This window comes from Drosophila navojoa, chromosome X (assembly GCF_054131105.1).
Source record: "Drosophila navojoa isolate 15081-1374.11 chromosome X, UAZ_NAV_1.0, whole genome shotgun sequence".
NCBI lineage: Eukaryota > Metazoa > Arthropoda > Insecta > Diptera > Drosophilidae > Drosophila > Drosophila navojoa.
Genome location: NC_142895.1, coordinates 32,781,305 through 32,799,069, shown reverse-complemented (window position 1 = coordinate 32,799,069; position 17,765 = coordinate 32,781,305). Strand labels below are relative to the sequence as shown.

General features: G+C 37.2%; 1 long non-coding RNA gene and 1 pseudogene across 1 annotated transcript in view; both read right to left on the bottom strand.

Moving 5' to 3' along the window:
- Positions 1-17,765, bottom strand: part of LOC149090876 (uncharacterized) — a 71,356-nt gene that overhangs the window by 26,403 nt on the left and 27,188 nt on the right. The window lies entirely within an intron of this gene.
- LOC149090879 (uncharacterized) lies at positions 12,325-13,798 on the bottom strand (annotated as a pseudogene).

The window sequence follows — 17,765 nt, the reverse complement described above, 5'->3', positions numbered from 1 at the left end:
TTTTGTCTCAATGTTGTTGGGATAACGATTCGAACTCCTCTAAGCATAATTGCTCCAATAGCCGACAGTTCATGTCGAAATGGATATAATTTATTCGACATTGCCGAATCCCAAGAGCCCTGTTGAAGGCACGTCATCGCGTCTACTATTTCCTCATCTATTGTGCTGTTTTCCGCAATTTCAGATATAGATATTGGTATTGGTGCAAAGCTTTCAACAATTCGCAATCTGCTGTGCTCCCCCTTGATGTCGTAGCAACTGGATGGTGTTTGCTCACACAACCGGGACAGACTATCAGCAATGTTTTCCTTTCCCGATTTGTAAATAACTTTAAATTTATATGCTTGAAGACGCAGAAGCCATCTCTCGATACGCGCTGGAGGCTTTGATGTTGGCTTAAAATGGTTTCTAGTGGCTTATGATCTGTCACTAATTCAAACCCTAGTCCTATCAAATAGAAATAGTACCTTACCAAAGCTAAACTCTCTTTTTCTGTCTGGGAGTAACGCTTTTCTACATCTGTAAGGCTTCTACTAGCAAATGCGATTATGTTTGGTTCCCCCTCATCGTTAAATTGTAATAGTACCGCACCCAGAGCCACAGGGCTGGCATCAGCGATTAATCGTGTTTTATTTTTGGGATTAAAATATGAGAGGTTCGGGATCTTAGTCAATACTGACTTTAGTTTCTGAAACCCATTTTCTTCAGTTGGTCCCCAAGTAAACTTCCGATCTTTCTTTACTAGCTCACGTAAGGGTACCGTTAGGTCTGCTAGGTCTGCGATGAACTTGCCCACATAGGTTACTAGTCCTAGGAAACTACGAGTCTCTTCCTTATTTTTGGGTGCCCGAAATAATCTAATAGACTCTATTTTGTCAGGATCTACTTCAATTCCTTTGTCTGTTAAGATGTGTCCTAAAAATTTAATTCTGTTTGTTTCCCAACTGCATTTTTCATTAATTAAAGTTACATTATTATCTTTAAAAATGCTTCTAATCTGTTCCAGTGTTTTATCGTGCTCTTCTTTGCTATCCCCGAATATTATAACGTCGTCGATATAATTCATTGCGTTGTTTCACGGTGCTAAGAGTTCTTCCATTCGTCGTTGAAAGATTTCCGGCGCCGCATTTATTCCAAACATTAGTCGCTTATACCTAAATAGGCCCCGAGGTGTAATGAAGGTCGTTATCTGCCTACTTGATTCATCCAACTCCAATTGATGATACGCGTCCTTAAGATCCAGTCGTGAAAGTATTCTGACGTTTTTTAACTTAGTCATAAAAGATTCAAATGTTGGCAAAGGGTAGTTCTCACGAAGAATCGCCCGGTTGGCTTGCCTCATGTCCAAGCATATACGAATATCACCATTACCCTTGAACGTGATCACCATCGGAGATATCCACGGGCTGTGACCCTCGACCGGTTCAATGATGTCCAGTTTGTAGGCTTCCTCTAACTTGGCATTGCCTCTCCCTTCGAGCGCCACCGGAATGCGCCTCATTGGTTCTTAACGGGATTAACCGGTAGTCCCACTCGCAGAACGTTCAACTTCGTTGCCGTTTCTCGTCCCAGCAGTGACTGCCGTCCTTTTTCAATTACGAAAAAGGATGCAATCACCTCGGGGTTCAACTTGATAGATATTGGTGCCTCGAAAATACAAATAACGTTAAGAATTTGATCTGAGGCATATCCCCTAAATTGATGTTGTGATCTTCCGCGGACATTAAAAACTGTTGCCTTTTTCAATTGAAGAGTTAACCAATCGTCTTGCGAGATAAGGTTAAATCGAGTTCCCGAATCAATTACTAGTGAAACATCCGCTCCTCCAATTCTGCATTGCATCATCTCCTCATACTCCTCGTCACTGTCTATCTTAAAACAATTTCGTTGGATTGTCTTATTTCCCTCGGAATTGCCGTCTTCAATTCTATGCACATATTTGCGCTTGGGATTTCCTATCGCTTCTTTATTATTCGAATGTGGGTATGGGCGTTTAAGGTTTGTTCTGCATCTGCGGGCAAAATGACCTACGCGAGAGCAGCGACTGCACTTAACTTGACGTGCTGGACACATTGGACTGTCTTCCCTGTGTCCTGGCCGTCCGCACCTTCCACAATCCCCAATCTTCCCCGATTTTAAATTAGTTATTTTATGTATGGTTTCTGGCACTGGCTTCGATTGCATCAGCTGCGACTGCTTATTTATTTCCTCGTCCACTTGGCAGGCTTCGATAATTTCGCTTAAAGTATGTTCTTTTTCTAATAGTTTTTTTTTTAGCTCTGTACTAACCCACGTGTCGATGATTTTATCTTTAAAACAAATTTCTTCTATTTCGGCCTTTGTAGATCCAAAATTACATTTTTGAATTTGTTGAAGCAACCGCAAAATGAACTTTCCAAATGTTTCAATTTCTTCGGGAGAGATTTTCCTAAAAAGGTGTCTTTCAAAAGTCGAATTCTGCTTTGGGGAGAAATAAGCTGTCAACTTATCAACTAAAACAGTAAAGACATCGTTTTGATCGGCCTCGCTAAATTCTACTATGGCACCCGGCAATGCGTATGCAACCGTTTGCAACTGGGTACCACCTAAATGTAACAATTTTGTTCTTTTCTGAATTACTGATTTGACATCTTCCACCTCCAGATAAATCATAAAAGCTCGCAACCATTTTTCTCATTCATTCTGTAGTAGTGCGTTTCCCAAGCTTTCACATAAGAAAGATTTTATGACGCTTTCGGTCATTGCGATCAAGTATAGATGTTTGTCTGTAAATAAAATCAACCATTAATTAGAGGCTTCTGTCTAGCAAGTTGCATTTTATTGACTTTCTCATCGGCGGACTGCCACTGACCACTGTCAGATAATATAAGAAATGTTTATTACACTTTTGTTTAATATCTAATCGGCATTCCGCCTCTGACCTTTGTCAGATAATTCTATTTATTAAACATTTGTTTAATACTTATCGGCGTTTTGCCTCTGACCTTTGTCAGATAATTTATTTAACATTTGTTTAATACTAATCGGCGTTTTGCCCCTGACCTTTGTCAGATAGTTATCTTTTTAAACATTTGTCTAATATTTAGTCGGATTTCCTTTCCCCTGACCTTTGTCAGATAATACTTCTTATTTCATAATAATTTAATAATTAATCGGCATCTCTTTCACTTTCTTCTTTTTTTTTCATTGCCCGTGAGCAACGCATTTTACTTTATTTTGCATGTTCATGTGTAGGCGTCCGTATGTGTGTATACATTCACACTTACGCTTCTTGTAATTACATTGCTTTAGGGTTTCTCTTACGAATATTTCTCTTTCTTTCTCTTCGAACTCGCGAGCACAAAGAACGTCACGCGAAAAGGGAAATACAACGAAAACTAACGGATCCTATCCAGGCATTGGAATTGCATTGACACAGCCACGCTGCATCTATATTGTTTTTTTTTTTTCTTTTTCACCGTTCTGTTTCATCTTTTTCTTTTTATTTAACTATAATTATCTAGTTTGTTATATTTTTACACTTTTTTCACCTCGTCGCCAATGTAATAACCCGCTACTTTAAATAAAACACTTTATTTCCAAAGTAATAGTGCATATATTGTTCCGCTTCAATGCGGCCGCTTAGCTTGTCACAAAAGTACTAAACGCTAGAACTTGAATGGGGAGAGAAGTAACAAGAGATTATCAAGAGAGAGTGTTAACGGGCTCTGCTTTGTAGGCGTCGCTTTCTGCTTAGCATCTCGGTGCCGGTTCCCACACGGTCTATGTGTTGTCTGGTTAGTGGCTAGAGTCCCCAAATTTTAAATACATATTAAGATGCATTTTATAAAATTTCGATTGTTGTTGAAATTAATCCCCCACACGCTCACCCTTACCTTTGTAAAACGTATTTCAAGATTTGTACTGCGGCATATACATACATTTAAACATTATGATTACGTTTGGAAAGTTTCATTGAGATTGTACGTCTAGAAATTAAATTATTCAACAAAAACATAAATAAATAATAAATAAATTCTCATAATATTGCCAACACTACAGCGCAGCCCAAACGCAGTCGCCTGTGTATGTACGTGTGTGTGTGTGTGTGTGTGTGTGTGTGTGTGTCTAAGCACTCGCGGAAAGTTATATTTGTGTCTATCATTTATTTATTTATTTCTTAAAGCTATTGACAAAAACGAGAGTCAAATTTAATTAAAAAAAAAAGAAAAAGCCTAAACAAAGTACAGGATATAATATCAATAGTAACACCGACCCGATGGGGGTATTTTATTTGCCAGTCCGGCCAGCTATGCCCACGTCTCACAGCCAAATATGGTCAGTGAAACTAATGATGCTATAAAAAGAAGTGTTAGTAAGAAAACTTATAAAAAAACATTATATGTAGATTTATTAACAACATATAAAATAATAAATAATTCTTAAAATAAAAAATAAAAACAAAAATAATAAAAAACAAGTAAGAAAACTCTAGTCGAGAGCGCTCGACTAGATACTACCCTGAACCAAACTAATAGAAAAGCACATTTAGTATGGTTCAAATCTCAATTTCGATGTATTTAAAAATATAAATGAAATAGAAAACTCATTTAATTATATATATAAAAATTTTGAAACAATTAAAAAAAATAATTCCGATACGCTCTGGGTTTGAACCCGAGACCTTGTAATCAAGCGCCGCGCTTTCTACCTTGACGCCACCCTTCTGTTCTGATTTTCAACGTCAAAACTGAAATAGATTCACTGATGCAACGCCATCTAGCAGAACTAAACGAAACTAACTGCTGATGTAATTCTAAGAACGTGCTAGAAGATGTTTGAATGTATGTGTGCACACGTATTGGAAAACTGCTGTTGCTGCAGCACGTGCGTTTGTTAATTGGCCAAACATTTTGTTATTTTTTAACGTCGATTGACTAAACCGAATTTAATGAAACTTTCAGCATATGATCTACATATTTTATTGAATATTTTGCATTTAAGAAAAAACATGTCAAATCATTCACAATTAGCTATACTAGTATCTGGCCTTCACTGGGGATTCTGGTGAATTTGGAGCCGGTATCCAAAATATAACAAAAACCGAAATTGTATAAAATGCATTGGAATATATTTTTAAAATTTGGAGACTATAGCTCTAAAAATGTAGGAGATATAAATTTATAACCTATTGAGCTTGGGTTGCGCTGCAGTGTTGGCAATATTATGAGAACTTATTTGTTGAATAATTTAATTTCTAGACGTACGATCGTAATGAAACTTTCAGAACGTAATCATGATGTTTAAATGTATGTGTATACCGAAGCACAAGTCTCTAGTATTTGATATACGACTTTTACAAAGATGAGGGTGAGGGGGTGGATTTAGGGGTGGGGGGTAAATTTTGAAATTTGACAAAAACCGAAATTGTATAAAATTCATCTTAATATACATTTTAAATTTGGAGCCTCTAGCTTGAAAGATGTAGGAGATATAATCTTTTAAGTGATCTTCGATAAGGTTTTTTATCGATAATAAAATATCGGAATGAGTTATCGTTTTTTAGTGAAAAACTCGATATGCGCGCTGTATTTACGGACATTTAAAAAAAAAGTTGAAGTCTCTAGCTCTTATATCTTCTGAAACCGACGCGTTCAAACATACGGACGGACGGACAGACAGACGGACAGGGCTAAATCGACTCAGCTCGTCGCCCTGATCAAGAATATATATACTTTGTGGGGTCTGCCACGCCTCCTTCTGCCTGTTACATACATTTAACAAAACCAAATTGAAGTTAAGCTGCCTAGATTGTAAGTGAGCTAACACATTATTGACAGTTTTATTTAGAAGTGATCTTTGTTTTTGTTCATTTTTTTCTACATATTCAATGTTATGTTTTTCATTTGCATATTTAAATTAATGAAATAATATTAAACAGATTAGTATTTTAAAACAAGTAAGAACGTTGCAGTACTCATTCACACCCTATTAGCAATTTAGTAGCCAAGTTTAGCTCTAATAATGTAGAAAGTTCAGTTTTCTCGATTTGCCACGCCCCTACCGGGTGTAGATACTTCATTTTTGGCCGGCTCATGGAACAAGCTAACCGTAACCTCGTTGCAAAATTAGGATACTTACGCTAAAAAAATGAAAAAATTACAGAGTATTTTTGATTACCACGCCCATAAAGAAGCGTAACAATCTTATTTGGGGAATCGATAGACGAGGTTACTGGTAATTTAACTATCCAAATTGAAGCATGTAGCTCTTATACCTTATGATACTTTGCCACGCCCTTTTGGGCGGAGATAAATCCATCATAGTCCGTTCAAGTCGGACCTTGCCACGCCCCTAATGGGCGTAGATATAGAATTTTTCCACCCATCTTTAAAGAATCGAAACATTAGCTCACGTGCCAAATTTCAGCATTCTAGATCGACAACTTTGGGAGATACAGTTTTATCCGATTTGCCACGCCCCCAACGGGCGGAGATATATTCCCCATATCTGGTGATCTTGGGTAGTCGACGCGGATCTACATACTAAATTTCAGATTTCTAGCTCTTCAACTAAAATGATTTCTGGCATATCGGGAAATGCATTTTCCACACATTGGGTAAACCTTTCACAGAAATTGCCCAAATGTTTTTGATCTCTCAGAAAACGAAAAACAAAAAGCACCTTACAAACAATGAAATTACTAAAAATAAAAAATATGGCCGATATCGAAGTTTGAAGCGACTGAACACAAGACACTAAATTTTTCTAAGGGAGTAATCTACTGCAACGAATTACGAAACATAGAGGAAGCAGAAATACTAGATGAGCTTAAACCTCAAAGCGTAACCGAAGTGCGAAAAATATTAAAAAATTATGAAGACTCTAGTCGAGACTGCTCGACTACGAGATCCCCTGAACCCTTCGAGCAACTGAGCACACACACACGCATACAAACAAACACACGCACACACACACACACACACACACACGCATATACAGGCGATTGCGCTTGGGTTGCGCTGCAGTGTTGGCGATATTATGAGAACTTATTTCTGGAATAATTTAATTTCTAGACGTACGATCGTAATTAAAGTTTCAGAACGTAATCATGATGTATAAACGTATGTGTATACCGAAGCTCAAGTCTCTAGTATTTGATATACGACTTCTACCGAAGCACAAGTCTCTAGTAATTGATATACGACTTCTACAAAGGGGTGGATTTAGGGGTGGGGGGTAAATTTTAACAAAAACCGAAATTGTATAAAATACGTCTTAATATATATTTAAAATTTGGAGACTCTAGCTTGAAAGATGTAGGAGATATAATTATTTAAGTGATCTTCGATAAGGTTTTTTATCGATAAAAAAATATCGGAATGAGTTATCGTTTTTTAGTGAAAAACTCGATATGCGCGCGATATATATGGACATTTAAAAAAAAAGTTGAAGTCTCTAGCTCTTATATCTTCTGAGATCGACGCGTTCATACATACGGACAGACGGACGGACGGACGGACGGACGGACGGACAGACAGACAGACGGACAGGGCCAAATCGACTCAGCTCGTCGTGCTGATCAAGAATATATATAGTTTGTGGGGTCTGCCACGCCTCCTTCTGCCTGTTACATACATTTCGACAAAACCATTATACCCTGATTTTCCATTTTCAATGGGTTCAGGGTATAACAAGTAAGAAAGCTCTAGTCGAGACTGCTCGACTACGAGATCCCCTGAACCCTTCGAGCAACTGATATTTCAATAATAATTCGCACATACACACGCACACACACACACACACACGCATATACAGGCGATTGAGCTTGGGTTGCGCTGCAGTGTTGGCGATATTATGAGAACTTATTTGTTGAATAATTTAATTTCTAGACGTACGATCGTAATGAAACTTTCAGAACGTAATCATAATGTTAAAATGTATGTGTATATCGAAGCACAAGTCTCTAGTATTTGATATACGACTTTTACAAAGTTGAAGGTGAGGGGGTGAATTTAGGGGTGGGGGGTAGATTTTAACAAAAACCGAAATGGTATAAAATACATCTTATACATTTTAAATTTGGAGACTCTAGCTTAAAAGATGTAGGAGATATAATTTTTTAAGTGATCTTCGATAAGGTTTTTTATCGATAAAAAAGTATCGGAATGAGTTATCGTTTTTTAGTGATAAACTCGGTATGCGCGCGATATATACGGACATTTAAAAAAAAAAGTTGAGGTCTCTAGCTCTTAAATCTTCTGAGATCGACGCGTTCATACATACGGACAGACGGACGGACGGACGGACAGACAGACGGACAGGGCTAAATCGACTCAGCTCGTCGCCCTGATCAAGAATATATATAATTTGTGGGGTCTGCCACGCCTCCTTCTGCCTGTTACATACATTTTAAAAAACCCATTATACCCTGATTTCCCATTTTCAATGGGTTCAGGGTATAAAAAGTAAGGTATTAAAAGAAATTGCAAGAAAAGTTAATAATAAAAAAAAATAAATAAATAAATAAATAAGAAATAGTAAAAAGAAAAGAGTAAAGGAAGAGCACAGAATAGAATATAGGATAGAATTGAGAAATCACTACACAACATTGACAACGCAAATGTATACCAATGCTTATGCCTGGGCATTTTGAGTGATTTCCCTAAGATAAGCTAATAGCAAACTTTTTATTTTAGGAAGAGAGAGCTCTAAGGAAAAAACGTGATAATATTTATTAAAATTAACACTAAGAACATGACACGCACTGTGCAAAGAATAATCACTAGTGCACACCGGTAAATGAAGCGGATGATAGTGTCTAGTTGTTCGGGACGGAACCGAAAAGTTTAGACGACCCAACAAAGAGGACGAATCAATATCACCACTAATCAATTTATGCAAAAAACCATTCCTAAAATTGTTCTGCGATTGATTAGCGATGGAAGATCAATAAGCTGGAGCCTACTATGCTAAGACGGTAATCGTAAATTACTGTCCCATCGAAGATCCCTTAAGGCAAAGAGAAGAAACTGTTTTTGGACCGATTCAATGCGATCTTGATGCAGTTTATGCTGCGGAGACCAAACAACAGAGCAATACTCTAAAATGGGACGCACAAGCGACGTAAATAAGCGCTTGGCGATAAAAGCATCTTTAAATTCCTTGGACCAATGTTTAATAAAGCCAAGCACACTTTTGGCTTCATTATTGATGGTAGAAATATGAAGATTAAAATTTAGTTTACAATCGAAAGAAACACCAAGATCTTTGATTGTGTGAATGCGTCGTAAGGAAATATTGCTAATTTTATAATCAACAATTAGAGGAACGGTACGACTGAATGTCATTGTCATACACTTTGAGCAATTTAAGTCCAGCTGGTTTGCCACAAATTTGCCACCAAAGTTGAAATTCATTTAAGTCATCTTGAAGGTGATGATGTCCATTTGCACTGGAGTATGGAAGGCAAAGTTTTACATCGTCAGCATACATAAATAAAGTAGAATACGAGATACAACTAGGAAGGTCATTTATAAAAAGGGAAAAGAGTAATGGACCCAAATGGCTACCCTGAGGTACACCAGACGAAACAAAGATAACTTTAGACATAGCTGTTCTGAGCAGGACTCTTTGGGTTCTACCAATTAAATAGGATGAAATCCAAGATACAAGTCTAGGCGAAAATCCTAAGCGTTCAAGCTTAAGAATTAGTATGTGATGATGTACTGAGTCAAATGCTTTACTAAAGTCAGTATAAATAACATCCGTTTGCATTTTTTTAGAAAAACTTTCATTGACAAGCGAAGTAAATTCAAGTAAATTAGTGGACGTTGATCGATTTTGTACAAAACCATGTTGAGATGGTTGAATAATCGATTTTCAAAAATGCTGCAAGCCCGATGTTATAATTTTCTCAAATAACTTCGGAATGACAGATAATTTCGCAATGCCTCTATAGTTGGAAATATCAGATCTTCCACCTTTTTATACCCTGAACCCATTAAAAATGGAAAATCAGGGTATAATAGTTTTGTTGAAATGTATGTAACAGGCAGAAGGAGGCGTGGCAGACCCCACAAAGTATATATATTCTTGATCAGCACGACGAGCTGAGTCGATTTGGCCCTGTCCGTCTGTCTGTCTGTCCGTCCGTCCGTCCGTCCGTCCGTCCGTCCGTCCGTCCGTCCGTCTGTCCGTATGTATGAACGCGTCGATCTCAGAAGATATAAGAGCTAGAGACCTCAACTTTTTTTTAAAATGACCGTATATATCGCGCGCATATCGAGTTTATCACTAAAAAACGATAACTCATTCCGATACTTTTTTATCGATAAAAAACCTTATCGAAGATCACTTAAAATATTATATCTCCTACATCTTTTAAGCTAGAGTCTCCAAATTTAAAATGTATAAGATGTATTTTATACCATTTCGGTTTTTGTTAAAATCTACCCCCCACCCCTAAATTCACCCCCTCACCCTAATCTTTGTAGAAGTCGTATATCAAATACTAGAGACTTGAGCTTCGGTATACTTATACATTTATACATCATGATTACGTTCTGAAAGTTTCATTACGATCGTACGTCTAGAAATTAAATTATTACACAAATAAGTTCTCATAATATCGCCAACACTGCAGCGCAACCCAAGCTCAATCGCCTGTATATGCGTGTGTGTGTGTGTGTGCGTGTGTTTGTTTGTATGCGTGTGTGTGTGTGTGCGTGTGTATGTGCGAATTATTATTGAAATATCAGTTGCTCGAAGGGTTCAGGGGATCTCGTAGTCGAGCAGTCTCGACTAGAGATTTCTTACTTGTTTATATAAGGGAATGATGAAAGGTTCTTTCCAAATTGAAGGGAACACAGCAGTATCCAAGGACAAGTTAAACAATTTTAGTAATTGTGACTGAAGAGAAACACTGCATTCTTTAATCACACAACTAGGAACATTATCGGCACCGGGAGAGAAAGATGATTTCAACGTCCTAATGGCCGCAGCCAGAGAGGCTGCAGTCACTTTAGGAGTATTTATAGACCCATATTCAGAAAGAGGATATGGATATGAGTTGTTGTAGAGATTAGCAGAAGAATAAGTTGATTGAAAAAAGCAAATAGATCAGAGGAATCCTGGTCATTGCAAGTTTTTTCATCACCAAGGACAAATGAGGACGGCAAACCAGAAGATTTACGCTTCAAATTTACAAATGAATAAAATTAGTATAAGATAATTCTCATAACAGCTAGAAATCAAAAGATTGAAGTTTGACTTGGCAATGGAATATTTGAACCAATCAACACTTGAACCAGACTTTTTATAATTTTTAAAACATTTAGTTTTAATGTTTCTCAAGTTCAAGAGAGTCTTGGTAAGCCAAGGTGGCTTATTTGAAACTGGCGAAATACGGCAGAGAGGGACACAAACATCCAGAATAGAGTTTAAGGTAGAGTAAAAAAACGATGCTGCCAAATTAATATCATTCGACTCATATAAAGTAGACCAGTCTATTGAATTAATTAATTCATTAAGCAAAACAAAATCGCATTTACGATAACAACGACTTGGAATAGAAGGCAAAGGAGTATAATTGGGATGATTATCGACAGCTAATAATACTTCTAAAGTGGGGTGATGTATATACTCAGGTATACAGAAAGGAGTCGATCTCACGACATTAAAGAGCGAATCGTGATTAGTAAACACCAAATCAAGTGTGCGATTTAGGTGATTAGAAATAGAGTTAATCTGAAACAGAGACAGGTTAAAAAATTCATCAAAAAGATAGTGATCAATTGTCGGAATAAAGTAATTTGTATTACAAGTTGCTGACCAAGAAGTGTTGGGAATGTTAAAATCCCCCAACACAAGAAGCAAGTCTTTATCATTCACATGCTCATAAACTTCTTTAATACAATTAATATGATGAGCATAAACTTGTAAATCAGAAGAAGGAGGGATATAAGAACATGTAATAAAGAGTGAGCGCAATGGGAGAGTTAATTTAACCCCTAAAATCTCCGCATCATGAAGGGACGAAAAGGTAAACACATCAGAGAGGATACTGGATTTAACCGCAATTAGCACTCCACCCCCTCTGCGCATTGAACGATCAAGTCTAAAATTAGTGAAATTATTTGAAAGTATTTCACTATTATGAATATTATTACTTAGCCACGTTTCAGTAAATGCAATAATATCATATTGTACACTAAAACTGTGTAAGAATAGACTTTTAAGTTTAGAATTCAAGCCGCGTACAAATTAAATATGCGAAAGCGGTTTTTATATTAAAAAAAAACGTTTATTTACTTTCGGAGTTTGATTAGAATTAACTTAAGAATAATTATACAAGTACTATTTATATGAAAGCTGCCGCTGCTGCTATTGGCGTCGCTGCTGTTGTTGCTGTTAGGTGTCTTGTGACACGATGGCTCTCACGGTGGTGCTGATCAGTGCGCTGACTCGGCGCTCGTGGCGGAAATGCTCACGTTGACCAGAATGTGTTTTGGCCAAGTGCATTGATCTTATTAATATTGCTGACGATAGGCTCCCACGGTTGCGGTTGCGTTGCTGTTGTATTCTGCTGACAAAGCGCACGTGTCAAAAGTGCATGCACTGGAGCTGTGATATAATTGGGCCGGTGCAATGCCCTTTTGTAGGGTCTGTCGTTAACTCTTCCCCCCTTAGATGCGGACGTCCTCGGTCGCAATATAGAAAACTTGAGCATTTTCTCTCTTTTCTGCTTCGGATGTTGTGACTTGGCCTGTGGTGGCTGGGGTCTTCCGTTTCAGCAAGTATCCAACTACTGCCATAATTATCAGTAGAGTTCCAGAGAGTGTTATATTGATTGCTGCTCTTGTATCGTTGCTGCTCTTTAGGGTTTCTAATTTTCTTGTGTTGTTTAGATTTATTTCCTTGAGCATTTGCAATGAGAGGACTTCATCGATCTTGTTTGTTTCCGCCATGATTTGAAATAGCGGTGGGGTGGCTTCTGCGAAGGACATTACTTTTGATTCGTATACGTCATCTTCGATGCGTATCGTGGAGTTTTCGAATTGTACCAGGAAGGTACCATGGAGCTCTACTTCCTCTTCGTCGATCTTGATTGGTCCATTGAAATCGTTGAGTAATATTGTTCCGACAAACAGCTGTTCGTGATTGGGTACGTGTTGATTGTTGATAGCACGGCAGTTTGGAGGTTGGCTTTTCAATAGTGGCAAAGTACAAGTATCATTTCTTAAATCGACTAACTTATTTTTATTACAAATTGTTTTTTCATTGTGTGACTCACATGAGTCTCTTATGGCATAGATTGCATTTTCGCATTTTACAATATTTTCGAATTTTATTTCATTGATATAGTTTTTTCTTTTAATTGGCTTAATTAACATGGTTGTACAAACTTCATTTGAGATTAAAGGTATGTTGATTATATAGAGTATATTTTTTCCATTACTTACGATTTTTATTTGGCTAAATTCTAACAATTCTTCTGCATTTAAAAACATGATTTTTTCTCTTTCTAGTATCTGTTCTATTATATTGACTTCAGATTCTGACAATATTATTGAGTTTATTGTATATGTTTTTGCCCAGTCTATGGCATGAATTAAATTAGTTAAATCGTCTTTAAAGATTTGGAGCTTGTATTTAAAAAACGTGATTCTTTCTTCTTGAATATTAGAGTGATCTTTTACAATTTTCATTATGTTGTTTGAGGTTTGTGTGATTTCGTTGATTCTATCTTGCAATACTCGATTGATGACTACTTGTCTATTATTATTTTCTAATTGTTCATTTATTTTTGAAATTAAAACCTCATGGTCACTGTGGCCATTTCCATGCTGTTCCCAATGCATTAATTGCTCTTGCCACTCTTATGGAGGGTTTGAGTCTACGCAAGTCATTTCTGACGCTATTTAATTCATAATTTAGCAGTGCGTACATCTGGTGTGAGGTACTTATATTGTTAAGGGTTTCTTCGAAAGTTTCGAAGGTTTTTTCGTATTCTGAAATGTCAAATATGTGAATAATTTTGAAAGTTCCGTTCTGCATTGCTGAAGTTCCTGTCTTTATCGGAATTAGTTGAGAGTGTGAGTAGTCGAGGATTGTGGTTATACCCAGACATAGCGGTGCGAATATCCTGTAAGTTACGTTCGAATGTTATTTTTATACCCTGAACCCATTGAAAATGGGAAATCAGGGTATAATGGTTTTGTTAAAATGTATGTAACAGGCAGAAGGAGGCGTGGCAGACCCCACAAAGTATATATATTCTTGATCAGCACGACGAGTTGAGTCGATTTGGCCCTGTCCGTCTGTCTGTCTGTCTGTCTGTCCGTCCGTCCGTCCGTCCGTCCGTCCGTCTGTCCGTATGTATGAACGCGTCGATCTCAGAAGATATAAGAGCTAGAGACTTCAACTTTTTTTTAAAATGTCCGTATATATCGCGCGCATATCGCGTTTATCACTAAAAAACGATAACTCATTCCGATACTTTTTTATCGATAAAAACCCTTATCGAAGATCAGTTAAAATATTATATCTCCTAAATCTTTCAGGCTAGAGTCTCCAAATTTAAAATGTATATTAAGATGAATTTTATACAATTTCGGTTTTTGTTAAAATTTACCCCCACCCTTAAATCCACCCCCTCGCCCTCAACTTTGTAAAAGTCGTATATCAAATACTAGTGACTTGTGCTTCGGTATACACATACATTTTAACATTATGATTACGTTCTGAAAGTTTCATTTCGATCGTACGTCTAGAAATTAAATTATTCAACAAATAAGTTCTGATTATATTGCCAACACTGCAGCGCAACCCAAGCGCAATCGCCTGTATATGTGCTCGTGTGTGTGTGTGCTTGTGTTTGTTTGCTGCCTGTGTGTGTGTGTGCTTGTGTTTGTTGGTTTGCGTATGTGTGTGTGCGTGTGTATGTGCGAATTATTATTGAAATATCAGTTGCTTGTAGGGTTCAGGGGATCTCGTAGTCGAGCAGTCTCGACTAGAGCTTTCTTACTTGTTGTGGATAATTTTTCCTGAAACTGTTCTAATGGTTGAATTTCTGTTTTCTGCTACAATTTCCTTTTTGTATTTGGGTGTGAGTTTTGAACCTAGGCGCTTGTTTACTTTTACATAGACTATCTCCCCTTGTGTGTAAGTTTTGGTTTCCTGTCTCTCTTTATTGTGGTAATTTAAGTCATATTTTTGTTTATCTAGTAGGGTGTTGGATATTATTTTCCTATTCTCTTCTGTTTTTTTCTGGGTTATCCTGAACTGTTGTGCCGAAAAATATCTCTATTGGTTTTCTTTTAGTAACTGAATGGTAGGAGGCGTTATATTCCTGTACTGCTTTAAAGAGTGTATCTGTGAAACTCATATCTTTATTGTCTTGTCTTAGGCAAGTCATTATCTCTGACAGGGTGGAGTGAAATCTCTCTATTTGTCCGTTACTTGTTGAGTTATAGGGAGGGATAGTATAAACTTCGATACCTAGTTGGTCTTGCAGCAAAAACTTTATAGAGGCTGAATTTAAAGCTCGCTCGTTGTCGATTACTACGGTTCTGGGCATGCCGAATGCAATTAGGATTTCTCTTAATGGGATTTTTATATCCTCTGCAGATCTTGAATTTAGAATCTTAACTTGAACGTATTTTGAAAATTTATCGATGCTAGTTAAAATAGTCTTATTTTCTGTTATATAAATATCTATATGAATGATTTCGCCTGGAAATTTGGGAATTGGTGTTGCTTGAATTGCGGGATGTGGAGGGTGTCTATCATATTTTGATTTTCTGCATGTTAAGCATGATTTTGTAATTTCTTTAACCTTTTTATGTAGTTGTGGGAAGAAACATTTTTCTAGAATTTGGGCTTTATTTTCCGATGCATTTCTGTGTGCTCGTCTATGCTCTTGTGTTATAATTTTATACTGTTCATCGACGCTCGTAATGTCTTCTACCTTTCTTTGAGTGTATCGTATTTTATAATTGGAAAAGTGAAGTGGGTAGAATTCCTGTATTTTGCCCATTATATGTTCTGGGGTAAATAAGCCGTTAATAAGTCTTGGGTCAAGTCGTTTCTTAAAAATGTCAATTAACTCGTCTTCAGTAAAGTGGGGTTGTGTTACTGTATGCCTATGGTATGTAGGGAAGGGAATTTCGAATTTATAATCGTACTTTTCGCCGATTACTATGAATAGCTGATTCTTGAAAACATTAATAGGTGTTTCTATTGTGGGGATGAGGTTGTGTGATGAACTTTCATCACTCATAACTGTGGTTTCTGTACTATTGACTTCGTTTATTGGGTTCCTTGATAAAGCGTCTGCTACTACGTTAGTGGTTCCTGGTTTATACTTTAACTCGTAATTGAACTCTTCTAAGTAACTCTTCCAACGTTTCAGTTTTCCGTTGTGATTTTTATTACTTAGAGCAAAGGTTATTGGTTGGTGGTCTGTGAATATAATAACTTTGGCAGTTCCATACAAATAAATTCGAAGGCTTTGCAATGCCCAAACTATGGCTAGCATTTCCTTTTCATTTGTTGCATAGTTCTCCTCTGTTTTTGACAATGTTCTTGATATGAAAGTAATGGGTCTGCCTTCTTGTTCAAGGACTGCACCGATTGCGTAATTCGAAGCATCGGTTGTTAAGTGGAATTCTTTGGAGAAGTCTGGATATTTTAAAATTACGTCATTAGAACAAAGAGTTTGCTTTATTTTATTGAATGCTTCTATTGCCTTGTTGTCTAGCTTTATCTGTACTTTATCTGATGCTTTTGCTGATATACGACCATCTTCACCTCTGAGGTGAGTTGTATAATCTTTTATGAATCTGCGGTAGTAGCCGGAGAGGCCTAAGAACGATCGTAGTTCTTTAAGTGTTTTGGGTATGGGGAATCTGGAAATCGCTTCAACCTTTTCTGGATTTGTCTTAACGCCACTGTCTGAAATGGTGAATCCTAGGAAATTTACTTCCTTTTTGAAAAATTCACACTGGTCCATTTGAATTTTCATATTAGCGTTAAGTAAAGTCGTGAAGACTTGTTTTAGGTGATGAGCATGTTCGTTTTCAGTTTTGCTGAAAACAATGATGTCATCAATGTAGACATAGCAGATTTTTCCAACATGATCCCTTAGAATATCATCTAAGGCTCTTTGGAATATTGAAGGGGAATTCTTGAGACCAAAAGGTAGTCTTGTAAATTCGTACTTCCCTCCGTTAACAGAAAATGCTGTCTTTTCTATGCTGTCTCCTTCAAAGGAATTTGGTGGAAACCACTTTTGAGGTCGAGGACCGTGAAGAATTTATTATCCCCTAAGTGGGCTATGATGTCCCCTATTTCTGGCATGGGGTATCGATCGGAGATTGTGACCAGATTTAGCTTGCGATAATCAATTACAAGTCGGTATTTCTTTTTTCCTGAGGCATCGGTTTTCTTTGGTACGATCCATACTGGAGCGTTATACGGTGATCTAGAGAGTCTAATGACTCCGTCGTCAAGCATTTCTGATATCTGCTTTTCGACTTCTTGCTTTAGAGCAATAGGATATGGGTAATGCCTGCTGTAAACCGGAGTATCGGTATTGGTTCGGATCTCTCCTACTACTTTAGTCGTGTAGGTTAATTTTTGCTCTGGGTCTGCAAATAACGGTTTAGCTTCTTGAATTAGTCGATCTATTATGTTTTTCTGGCTATCGGACATATGATTTGTTCGGACCTTTATATTGTTAACTGCTTGTGCAGGTAATTGCTTGATTCGGAATTTATTACTGC